The following is a 13,253-nucleotide window of genomic DNA, read 5'->3' as shown; positions in this document are numbered from 1 at the left end:
ACAGACATGGCATTAAACGTTCCAGCACCAAAGGATAATCACAGTCTGAAGCATAGAAGAGCCTCCAGCCTATGACAGCATCATCTTCACCACAGGAAAAGTTTCCCCCAGCTGCAGATCCAGTGCAATGCCACCGAAACCAGGACAGTGCCTCAAAACCCACAGCAGATGCCCTGTTCTGAACCCAGCCCCGCAGGTTCACCTCCCACTGAAGGCACACACCTCTCGGGACCTCCAGTCTCACCTTGTTCTCATCAGGGGAGAAAACGATGCGGAAAGTCGCAAGCATGCCAGGCAGTACCTTGCGGCACACAGCATGGTGGCTGATCAGCTTGAAATAAGGTGAGCTCTCCAAGATGACCTTCACCAGCCCAGGAACCTGCAGAAAAGAGAGGAAAGTATGATCTTGCAGCTTGTGGAAACAGGAGGAGAAGAGGCCTGGTGATACCACCTTCACAAAGCACTTTTAGCTCTGGAGGTACATGCACGTAACACATAAGAGTGAACATTAATCCCTTCTGCCTGGGCAAAACAGCTCGAGGCCAGAGGCAGCAGGGCGATGAAGGAAGGGCCAAGCAGGGAAGACACCAGCAGCACGGCGGTATAATATCTGAATCAAGTCACCCGTGTATTCAATAAGCCCAGAGAATCTGCTGGCTTCTGCCCGTACACATCCAGGCAGACATGCCCCTAGAAGGGGCATGTATTATCTGAACGCCAAACAGTACGTGTTAATCCTGGCGGAAGGAAGAAATTCACTTTAACGTGCTGGGTTTGAGCGGGGCAGTCAAGCTGCGGTGCTACAGTCATGTAGGCAGACCAGCAAGAGGGGACCACAGATACTGTGGCCTTACTGGGAATAAAAGCAGCAAATGAAGAGCAAAAGGAGGAAACACAGGAAGACAAAGAGACAACCCCAGAAACAGAGAGATGGCTGGGAAAATCCAAAGGGAGCTGGAAAGAAGCAAGGGAGAAGCACAATATGCTACAAGGAAAGGCTGATGCAGAGGATGAGAGCCAGCAACCTGGCCAAGTGATGGAAAGCCAGGCGACCCCCCAGGCTGTGCCTATCAACTAGGGGCTTCAAAGGCATTTTCTGCCCCGAGATACATGACTGGCACTGCCTGGTGGTGGTTTCATTATTAAAAGCCAACCTCTGCTCTCCGGAGGCTCCTGCTGCCTGTGACTGTAGCCAGGCAGCTGCCAGCGCAGGCAAGCCAGATCCCTGGGGACCCCTGCCCACCCCCAGCAGTCCCTGCAGGCACCCTGCTGCACGGTTCTGCCCTCTGGGGCACCACCAGCACACAGACAGCACACAGGCATTTTCCTAGCACATAGAGAGCAACCCCTGAGCGCCAAATCTCAAAGTCTGAAGCAGGTGATTTGGACTGGTGGGCAGCTTCACGGATCAACAACAACCCCACATGAGGCTTGGAAAAAATGGAGGCTCACTCTGCACCACCCACCCGAGCCTGGTAACCCGTGGCCAAGGCAGTCCTGAACTCTCCAAACGCCCTTGGAACCCAGCAATGTCCTGGGGCAGCGAGTTCCAGGAGCCAACTTCACAGTGCAGACAAGCATTTTGGTCACCATGTCCCTTAGAAGGGGAGCACGTGTGGCTCAGACCTTCAGCAAAAGCCACCCAGAACATCTGAGGGTGCTGAGGAACAGCCTGAAAATAGAAAAGCAATTTTACAACACAGGTAAGAGCAGGAAGTATATAGTACAGCACTTCTGTAGTTGCATGATTACAGAGCCTCTATGCGGAATATATTTTGCTGTCAGCTGGATTTTTATGGGGCAGACAACTTCAGGCTACCATGCAGTGTAACTCAGTATGATTCAGAGGAATGTGGGAAACTGGCACGAAAAACTTGAGACGGAGCACAACGTTGCTTTTCTCCAGGACATCGCCAAAAGCCAACCAATTTAGAATATAACACCCTCGCAGGATTATCCTCTCTGTCTTTCTGTATTTAAAACATACCAAAGATTTTCCTGGAGCTTATCTCACTTTTACACCCATGCTCTCCAGTGGTTGAGCTCTAACTAGCTTCAAAACTACACTGTTTGGGGAAAAAAACCACAGTTCACACATTGCCTCCCCCTTCACAGGGCACGTAAATCCCAAGGTGCAGCTTTACACAGTACAAGTTTATTATCATTTACTGGGAATGGCAGAAATGTTAATGAAGATGATCTTTTCCACTTGAGGAAGCATGAATAGAGCAAATTAACTGTTTGCCTGTTGGCTGGTACTTGGCAAAGATAAACATTTTGAAGTGCTGCATGGATAATGGAGCAGGTGAAGCCAAAGACTCAGTGGGAATGAAGCAGAGAGTAGGAAGAGAGAAAGTGAGGACTGAGGCACATTTTAATCAGGGACGAGGATACCTACAGCAAAGACTGCCCAAAATTCAGCGCAGATCACACCAGTGGCATCCCCCGGGTGCAGGCACACATGCTGCATCTTATCAATGTTCCCAAGTTAAATGCCAGACCAGGAATGGTGCAGTACTCTCCCGGAATAACTGAGGGAGCACACCCGCATCCTTCCTTGCCAAAGGGTCTTCCATTTTCACCCATATCCCTGTCACAACCTGTTATCTCAGGAGATACTTGGACTTGCTGTTCTTCCACCTGCAATATGCCTCGACAGCTTTTTTTTGTTGTCCACCTGTTTGCCCTCCCCAACAGGGAAATTTGGAAAGGAGGCGAATTCACCGTCTCTTGTGCACACTTCCATCTTCCCATCCCACCCTGCCCTCAGGCATACCCCTTCCTCTTCATTACAGAAGAGTATCCTTAATTACACCCCTCTTTCTGACCTGTCTCTACTGCCCGTGCACTTACTGCTATGTATCAAGAGAAACCCCTGCGTGTATGAAAGTGCGCAGGGAGAGAACACCAAGCTCAGCTCCTTTCCTCCCTCCTGCCTTTTCCCACCAGCTTGCCCTTGGCACATGCCTCATTCCAGCAAACGTTTCCCCAGCTGAAGTTCAAAAGGTCCCAATTTCCCTCCTGACAGTGGAACAAAACTGCTGACATTTTTCAACTTTTCCATTCTCAACTTTCTTGGGAAGTCTCAAAATGATCGTTCTTTTCAAGTAAAGGTGGAGACCTTTGAGGGCACTTTACTCCAAACAGGCCGTGGCTCTCCAAAGGGGAAGCAGAGCATCACGTTGTCTCAGGAAAACCTGAGCAGAACCCAATTAAGCTTAGCAGGAGCCTGAAGGGGCACCTAAAGGCCTCCCGCTGCTGCTGCTAAATCAGCCTGCTTCCACTGCTGTTTCAAAACACCTTTCCTGAAGCGCTGTTACCACTAATTATAACTTACTCCAGCATAAAGTGGAGAAGACCCCACCCCGAGCTCTGACAGCCCGTTCAGCTCTCTGTGCAGCTCACCCAGAGGCAGAGGTGCCCTGTGGAAACTGAGATTAACCACGGAGCCACCAGGACGCGGTGCACACTCGAGGGAAAGCACGAGGGCAGGGAAGAACTGTACAGCCCCCAACATTCCCACCCGTGCAGGGCTTCCACGGGGAAAGGTGCTGACCAGAAAAGCTCCTTTCAGCTAGGTACCACCAACACACAGCCAAAACCAGGGGGAGAAACCTCAGCATGGCAAGATTTCCACCGTCTTGCAAAATAAAGGCGGTGAGACGTTTTATTCTGGATGCGCTGTGCTGCAGCAGGCGACTGGCTGTGCTGTGCACCGCACGGATGACACTGCTCTCCAGTTCCAGCACAGGGTTAAACTTCCACATCCCAGCACTTACCTTGTCCACGTTCCTCAGAATCAGTGGCACTTCATAGACCTCATCGGGGACGTAGCTCTGAAATACCACCTCTGATGGGAAAGGCCGGAACAAGCTCTGTTCCAGGGCAACTGCCGAGAACTGGAGATGCAAAAGAGAGCAGAGAGATTCAGCCGCGGGGAGAAAGACTCATCGGTGAGAGAATACAACACTGGCCTCCAGTGAAGGACAGTCCCTTGGTGAGTACGCCTGCCCAGCTCACGCTAGGGGAACAGAAGCTCACCCACCTGTGTTCTGAGCAGATCAAAAGTTTCTGGGCCACACTAGAGCAGGCTCAAGCGAGCAGCTCTTTTGGCAGGTGTTTCTCCGGGTCGCCTTCTCCAACAGGCAAGGCAGCACTTACCTCCGGCAGAGCCCTGGGCTAACACGGTCACACAGCTCCAGAGCACTCACTGCAAGAGCTGTAAGCACTCGTGGAGCAAGGGAAAGCCAAGAATTTACAGGAGACCCCATGGGAAACAATTTGGGGATCATCTTTACATTGAGACACAGAGACCGAGCCCAACACATCCTCAAATCTCTTTTTTGACACACAGCCCAGAAACCAGGAAGAAGAGAAGACAGGCCAGAAAGGAACACCGCCGTTAAGAAAGCGACAGATGAGGTGGTAAGTTCCAGGTACTTTCCCAGCATCACTGGGCAATCTGAGTAAAGCTGGACTTGGCATCTCCTTTTCCCACGAGCTTTCAATGGATGCTTCATTATATTCTATTATTGCCATTTTCTTTAATACCACTACAGAAGCAGGTCTGAAAACATACAGAAACAGCAAATGCTTACAGCGCCGAGGCGTTACTTTGAGAAAACTCCTCCCTGCTCTGCCTCCCCCCTTCCAGCTGAACTCTTCACACTCACAAGACACAGGCACGTCTCCTGCTTCTCCACAGGAGTCAGGGTCGTGCTGAAGCCAGCGGCCACAGCACACGGCCAGTTCTGTGTGCGCTCGTCCGAGGCGTTCCCAACCTCACGCGCTGTCTAGGGCAATCCTTAACCAATTTGCTACAGGTCTCTCGCTGGCAGTTTTCCACTCAACAGCCTACCTCAGTCATCTACCCCTTTGGAACGTGTGTTATACTAAGCAGATCTGTAAGAAAAGCAGCTTTAAACACACGTGTAAATAAACATTGATCCAGATAAAGCACACCCACTCCCCTCTGCCCAGGGCCATTCCCCTGTGTACCTGGCAGCCTGAAAAATCTAACACCCTGTACGGGTCCCACTCGTTGTTCCAACCCAAAGCATTCATGCAATTGCTTTAGCTACACCTTGAGTAGTTACCGTAGGCCCTCAGCCCTCAAAGGCCAACGCTGCCACCACTGAGGGCATCCTATGACCCCAAGTGTTCGACAGAGACTACACCAAACCAAGGGCTGGCTATTTCAGCAGGAAGGTGGGAAATTGCAAGCTTGCATCCTTGTGGCCCGCCCCAGCCTTCCCCCAGTATCATGCTTTAGCCGCAGTAGCTCATCTCCAGCAAAAGCCACCAACTTCAACAGAGGTTGTTTATATGGGCTTAGCGCAGGTCAGGACTTCAACATCTCACTGGGGAAAAATGTTTTACCTTTCCCCCAGCAGAAGGAACTCCACACCGGCAGCAGTCTGAAACAACAACAGGACTTAGTCACCAAGGCATTTAGATAAGCTGGAGGCAAGCCTGTCACAAGCACGCGCTCTCTTCAAACGTCACATCAAACAGCAAGGAAAAGGGCAAGAAAAGGCTACCTTACGATGGGAGGCTTCGCTCATGTCTAGAATCTGGATAATCTGGGGTCGCCGCATCTCCCGAGTGCTGGCCAGCCTCTGCTTGGTGGTAAGAGACATCTCCTTCAGGAGGGCAGAGGGAGTCAGCTGAAATGCAAAACACCAGCAAGAGCTACAGAACTGCCTTTATTCAGAAAGGCTTTTCTCCTTCAAGAGCCACCGATGAATAATTTGTGATCATAGCCGCTAGGATAGTCCTGGAAGTCCCATAACTACCTGTTGAAATATTTACCATTAGTAAATTAATGATAGAGAGTGCAATACACATGCTCCAAACAAGTAGCTTTGTCCCGTTAGCTTCTCCTTCGTGATTTGATGTGACATGTTGGGGGTTTTGCTCTTCGGGCATTTGTTTCCTTTCCAGTTTGGCCGGAGTGAGCCAGTGACCTTTGAAAAAGGTTGGGAGGAGTTACCAGAAATCCCTTAACTCCACCCTTGCACAACGCTCACAACCACCACACATGTGGAGATGTCACTGCTGGGTGAGTCAGGAAAGCAGAAAATCAGTGTTGTGCCAAGACTGAGGTGGAGAGGAATGGCTCCAAGTTTTAGTTATCTCTTTTGAATTAGCACTTGTTTTCTCTGTTTGGGCCTCCGAGACCCCTCCACAGAAGTATGCAAAGGTATCTCCTCGACAGAGCTTCAGCACCAGGTCATCTTCAGCCAAGTGAGCTCTGGTCAGCAAAGGGCTGTCTGAGGATGGGGAGGAGGAATTGCCCTGACTCTGCTGCTGTCTGCAGCGCTGGATCTGTGCTCCACACGGGATACGGGACAGAACAACTGTTTTGGAACCTGTTCCATCTGGGACCAGCCATACCTCTCGAAACCTTCAAGCAGAGTTTGAGCAGCCCACCACGTGCCCAGCTGCCTGGAGGGCAGGTATGGTCAGAGCAGCGCTGGCAAGCATCCCGAGGTGACAAAACGTTACTGCCCACACAAAGGGGGCGGAGAGAAGGACACGCTCACGCTTCAGCTATTCCGGTGCAATGCCCGGTACGTTCATTTAAATGGCTCCAGTGGCACATCCAGACACAACTCTGGACTTCCCCTGAAGCAGCACACAGTCCATCCCCTACCGCACCATGGTCACCACCTCCGACAGAAGCATGGCAGCAGAGAGACGGGGAGGTGGTGTCCAGCTTCACAGTGCTGCCAGACAACAGGAGGGGCAGGTAGAGGAAGGACGCGGGGGCAGTTTCCAGCCTTACACAGCTCCTACCTGGCCGCAGCAGGTACTTACAGTTGCAGGCTTCTCTGTCCCTCTGGCTAGCTTCGGCTTACGAGGCACTACCACTTGGCTCGGGAATCTACCAGCCATCCTGGAGGACCCCGTGAACCAGCGGGGCTTTCCAGTGGCCATGCCTCAGTTGACCTGCAAGGAACAGCAACGGGACTTGGAAAACCCAGCATCCCCTTCCAATGGCAGACCCAAAGGAGACAGCTGTGTCTCCGGGCTGTGGCTCCTTCATAACTGGAGAGCAGCCGGCATCCCCACCCTGTTTCATAACTAGACCCTATTTCAGTGGCAGAGTTAAGACTGATAGAAGTAAAAGCCCAGAACAAACACTCCAAAACAGCCTTTTGCTGTGGGCGCAGTCCCACAAGCCACAAACACACATCAAAGACTGCTGCCACTTCTCATCTTCTCCCCCTCTTCCATGTATTTTGGAACTATTTGCTGGAATTATTATCCAAATCTCTATTAATACCCAAACTGTCCTTTATTACTCTTTAAAAGTTTTTTGGTGGGAACAATGTCACTTCACTGCTTCATTTTGCAAAAACAGCTGACCCGATGTGACTTTGTGCCTGACCCTACTAAGTGCTCAGACTATTATGAACAACCTTACACCCAGGGATCGCTGCTGCCCCAAGCATCAAAATCAGACTGCTCTCCTACTTTGCAAACCAAACGCCCATCCTTTGTGCAAGGAGCTTGGTGATGTTTTTAACTAAGGGACCATAGAGTTCAATACTCTGATTAACAACTATGGTTTCTCAAAGCTAATTTGGTTAGGTTACAAAACTTATCCAGCAAATATGACTCCTTCCAGGCATGAAATTACCATGCCCAAGAGCCTTTCTCCATGGAGAATGAGGGCCTTATTTTTCACTTACTAACACCCAAACTCTAGGCTCCCTACAGGCATGAAAAGCTGTAGCAGCAGAAATAAAAGCATGAAACCATTAAAGTCGCATGAGCAATTAGCTCAAATAGAAATACAACAGATGTGACAGCTTGGCCACTTCAGGCTATCCTAATGGCAGTTCCTCTCAAGCATCCTTATCCTGCAGGCAGCACGGCTTGACAGGTCCATGGGCCATCCTTCTTCTATCACCAGCCTGCTGACAACCTCCCCATCTGTCTCTCAAAAAGTGGGTGTGCAAGAAAGGGAAAGAAAACACCCCCAGAAAGTGGGTCTCAAGCACCGACAAAAGTCAAAGGTGAGTATGTACAGCATTTACTAAGCACTACTTTGGACGAGAAATCGTTTCCCCTCCCTTTCTGGCTAACTGGACCAAGGAACAGATGGATGTCCCCACCTCTTTTTTTTTCTGGGACTTGAAAGACCAGTGGCCTCAAACCCAGCTCTACCCTAAAATTATTTTACATCCTGACAATAAGTAAAAAATCACAGATCCTACCCCCTCCTGCTTCCTCCTGTTCCACATCATTTTTCTTCATGTGGACTTGCTGTACACAGCTAGACACCATTCTATGCAAAGACCACCATTCCCTTCCCCTCAAGTTTGACCCACATCCTGCAAACGAGGCAATACTTTCAGCTCATTACTCCCGAAACAGCTACAGCATTGCGCATGTTCACGGTACCAGGCCCTTCATAGTTTCAGGGAACAACAGGGTTGCCATTTCCTTTTGTCCTTGCCGGGAACATGAGAGAACAGCACGGTCCTACGGACACAAGGGCATGCTGCAGCTGGAGCTCGGATTGAAAGCCAGAAATAACTATTCGTTAAGAGAGAAATCTAATGGGGATGATACAACACTAATCTGGGTATCAGTGCTTTATTACTGGGTCTTGAGAGTAACTGGATTATTTGTTTCAATTTTCTAACTATAATTTCACTTCACTTGAAACTAATCCTGCTCATCATGCCCACACCAGTTATTTCCAGAGGGCTTCCAGTCTGCATGCCCCCATACCAGTCCAGCAGCTTCCCCTACCCTCTAGCCCCAGGGTTAGGCACTTCCACAGCCCCACTTCCCTGGAGCCTGCAGGGACCAGCCTCCTGCATTAGGAGGAAAGCAGCAGAACTAAGAAAGCAGCCACATTCTCCTGCGGGGGCAGGACAAAACAGCAACCGCAACACAGCCCACCTCCAGCCACCACCCCTGGCTGCTGCACGGGGAGCTCCATCTTCCCCACCTCAGAGAGCCCTTCACCCCCCCCAGAAATTAAGGACAGACTGCAACTGCCCCTCTGCTCCAGGCTCAGGGCACAGACGGCTCGGGCACCTCGACTGTGGGTTCAGAGCATGAACGCCCCAACCCTGGGCAGGGGAACCAGCTGCGCCAGGACACAACAGCTACCATCACCTCAGAAAAGCAATGAGGAAATATACCCAGGGCTGGGGTACAATTCCTGACGTGTCTCAGGAAACCCACATGTGCCAGAGCAGGGTGCCAAGCTCCAGCCTCCTCCCCCACGCTCCCTTTACTCCAGTACCTACTACTATGTACTGCTCTGCTTTTGTGCTGTGCCTCACATGGCTGCCAGGGCAGGGTGAGAAGCAGCAAGAGAATTCCTTCCTGGCACCTTCTCCAGGGGAGCAGCGCTGCACTTTGCCAAGGTGAGGTTTTTTGGCTCTGCATGATTTCAAATGTGAGGGGTCTGTTTTCTCACCACAGAAAGCAGGGAGCAGAAATATTGTGCTGTACCTCACATGGCTGCCAGAGCACGGTGAGAAACAGCAAAACAATTCCTTCCTAGCATCTTCTCCAGGGGAGCAGCGCTGCGCCTTCCCAAGGTGATTTTTTTGTTCTGTGAATGATTCCAAGTATGAGAGGTCAAATTTCTCAGAACAGAATGCATGGAGCAGAACTTTTGTGCTGTTCCTCTCATGGCTGCCAGGGCACGGTGGGAAACAGCAAGAGAATTCCTACCTGGGATCTTCTCACCATGTCCTTGCAGCCACGTCAGGCACAGCAGAAAAGTTCGGCACCCTTCTCTCTGTGGTGAGAAACTGGACGCCTTTACATTGGCAATCATGCAGGGCCCCAAAGAGTCACCTTGGCAAAGTGCTGCACTGTCCCCCTGGAGAAGGTGCCAGGCAGGAATTCTCTTGCTGCTTCTCACCCTGCCCTGGCAGCCATGTGAGGCACAGCACTAAAGTTCTGCTCCCTGCTTTGCGTGGTGAGAAAATTGACCCAAAAATTTTGCACTCATGCAGAACCAGAGCTGACCTTGACATAAGTGCAGCACTGTTCCCCCCTGGAGAAGGTGCCGGGAAGGAATTCTTTTGCTGCTTCTCACCCTGCCCTGGCAGCCATGTGAGGCACAGCACAAAAGTTCTGCTCCCTGCTTCCTGTGGTGAGCAAAACTGACCCTTCAAAGCTGCAACCGTTAAGAGCCCAAAAAAGGCACCTTGGGAAAGTGCAGCACTCCTCCCATAAAGAAGGTACCAGGACAAAATTTTCTTGCTGTTCTCACCCTGCCCTGGCAGCCATGCGAGGCACAGCACAAAAGTTCTGCTCCCTGCTTTCTGTGGTGAGAAAATGGAACCAAAGTTTGTGCACTCCTGTAGAGCCAAAAGAAAAAAATATATCTTGGGAAAGTGCAGCACAGCTCCCCTGGAGAAGGTGCCAGGCAGGAATTCTCTTGCTGCTTCTCGCCCTGCCCTGGCAGCCATGTGAGGCACAGCACTAAAGTTCTGCTCCCTGCTTCCTGTGGTGAGAAAACTGACCTCTTTTCATTGGCAATCATGCACAGAAAAAAAATAATCACCTTAAAGCGCAGCGCTGCTTACCTGGAGAAGATGCCAGGCAGGAATTCTCTTGCTGCTTCTCACCCTGCCCTGGCAGCCATGTGAGGCACAGCACAAAAGTTCTGATCTCTGCTTTCTGTGGTGATAAAATTGATCCTTCAGAGTTGCAATGGTTAAAAGCCCAAAAAATCACCTTGGGAAAGTACAGCACTCCTCCCATAAAGAAGGTACCAGGAAAAAATTCTCTTGCTGTTCTCTACCCTGCACTTGCAGCCATGTGAGGAACAGCACAAAAGTTCTTCTCCCTGCTTTCTGTGATGAGAAAATGGACCCAAAGTTTTTGCACTCATGCAGAGCCAAAAGAAAAAATATATCTTGGGAAAGTGCAGCACAGCTCCCCTGGAGAAGGTGCCAGGCAGGAATTCTCTTGCTGCTTCTCACCCTGCCCTGGCAGCCACGTGAGGCACAGCACAAAAGTTCTGCTCCCCGCTTTCAGTGGTAAGAAATTTGACCCAAGCATTTTGCACTCATGCAGAACCAGAGCTGACCTCAGCAAAGTGCAGCGCTGCTCCCCTGGAGAAGGTGTCAGGCAGGAATTCTCTTGCTGCTTCTCACCCTGCCCGGGCAGCCATGTGAGGCACAGCAGAAAAGTGCTGCTCCCTGCTTTCTGTGGTGAGAACATTGACCCTTCAGAGTTGCAGTCGTTAAGAGCCAATAAAAATCATCTTGGGAAAGTGCAGCCCTGCCCCCCTGGAGAACATGCCAGAAAGGAATTCTCTTGCTGCTTCTCACCCTGCCCGGGCAGCCATGTGAGTCAGCACTAAAGTTCTGCTCCCTGCTTTCTGTGGTGAGAAAATTGACCAAAACCTTCTGCACTCATGCAGAACCAGGGCTCACCTCAGCAAAGTGCAGCACTGCTCCCCTGGAGAAGGTGCCAGGCAGGAATTCTCTTGCTGCTTCTCACCCTGCCCTGGCAGCCATGTGAGGCACAGCACAAAAGAGCTGCTCCCTGCTTTCTAAAGTCAGCAAAATTGACTGTCCACAGTTGCACTGATGTAGAGATAAGACTTTCTTACTCAAAAGCAAAACCCAAGAAACCACGTACCCCTGGGAACCCCCTTGTCCTTCCGTGTGGCTGGTGACTTCCCATGGCTCTTCCACAAGGCAGGACAGATAACCACGAATTTGGAAGCCCACGTTAGTTCAAGTACACTGAGTCCTCTGACAGTCACTACTTATGGGCCAGCGGTCCTCTCACCCCTCCACAGATCTGCCTGTTAGTCCTCTAGCAGTCATTCTCCATGGAGGGACCACAAGTCCTCCACACCTACCTACCAGCTCACCAGAAATGAGTCAGACCACGCCAGAAGTGACACTGCCTGACCTGCAGGAGATCTATTAGGCCAGTAACGATGATTTCAAGACAGAAAAAACACCACCATCCACCAGCACAGCAGAAAAACAACGAGAAGAAACTTCGTACACAAACCAAAGGCCCCCATCCAAACCCCACAAAGGCAAAATAGCTGAAAAAAGGCACTCTCCACAAAAAAAACCCACCACACAGATCACAAGATAAGATAAAAATGCCATAACCCCAGGAACGCAGGGCCAACAAACACAGATTCTGTCCATAACAGTAACACACTTTGACACTAACTCGCTTGACCTCTGGCATACCATAACCTTGTTGCCGCCAAACCACAGCACATCGTAGCCCTAAGGCAACACAAAATGGAACACAAAGTCCCTGGAGATCTCCGCCAGGGCTTTCAGGTGCTCCCTGACCTCAAGTATCACAACCTTCAAGAGAGAACAAGATGGAGGCACCAGGACAACACCGCCATGCGTCTTCACACCCTGGAAAAGGGCCTGAGATAAACGCTCCTGGGCAGAGAGGCTGAGGCACTCGGAGGCTTTGAGCCAGCCCTCCACCACCACAGGGCTTCAGCTCATCATTTCTGTGTCAGAGCCACCAGGCAGGTGGCCCCATCCTCCCTGAGAGACCGCTCAGGGCACCTGTACCCAGCTCCAGGGGGCTGGACACACAGCCTCGGATCCATGGGGGGAGGGGTGCTTTAATCCTGGGAGCAGGATTTCTGACAGTGCCCCTGAGGAGGAAAGCCTCCTCAGGCCTGGAAGCCTGAGAGACATCCCCGCGCTGCTCCACATGTCACCAAAAGCAGGGGCTGAGGAAGGCTGCTTTGGGGCCCGTCGAGGGAACCAGCTCCCCTGGGCTGCTCTGCGGCCACCGGCTGCCGTTGCTGTCGCGCGGGTCTCAGTGCTGCTCTGCAGTCGGCCGTCACCTCCCCGCGGGACACTCCCCAGCGCAGCACACGTCTGCACTGGCTCTCCCTGGGGACAAAGATCACAAGCGAGGGATGGGCTTGGCTTTGCCCCCAGTCCCAGGCTGCCCCCAGAGAGACCTGCCACCCCCGCCCCAGCTGTGCGATGTGGGCACCACGTACAGCTGCAGCTGTGGGTCAGGGCAGCTGTGGGCAGGGGGCAGGCCCCGTGGCGGTGCCCCCGGCGCTGGCAGCAGGCAGAGCTGGGGAGAGCGAGGGGCAGCCCAGGGCAGCCGGCAGCCGGCGGCGGGGCCCGGCAGGGTGCAGCACCCTCAGCAATACCCGGCTCCTTGCGCCTCGGCCCCAGGGCTGCAGCGCAGGGCTGGCCCCAGCCGGGGCTGGGCTGGGAACAGCCAGGCAGGGCCCCTGGCAGCCCGGCACG

The 13,253-nt window shown here is 51.9% G+C and overlaps 1 pseudogene; it reads right to left on the bottom strand.

Moving 5' to 3' along the window:
- LOC129785696 (hydrocephalus-inducing protein homolog) overlaps positions 1-6,939 on the bottom strand; it is a 67,209-nt pseudogene extending 60,270 nt beyond the window's left edge.
- Positions 6,940-13,253: the final 6,314 nt, after the last annotated feature.

The sequence above is a fragment of the Falco peregrinus genome, chromosome 14, assembly GCF_023634155.1.
Source record: "Falco peregrinus isolate bFalPer1 chromosome 14, bFalPer1.pri, whole genome shotgun sequence".
Classification (NCBI taxonomy): Eukaryota; Metazoa; Chordata; class Aves; order Falconiformes; family Falconidae; genus Falco; species Falco peregrinus.
Note: the sequence above shows the minus strand (reverse complement) of the source record. Positions and strands in the feature narration are given on the sequence as shown.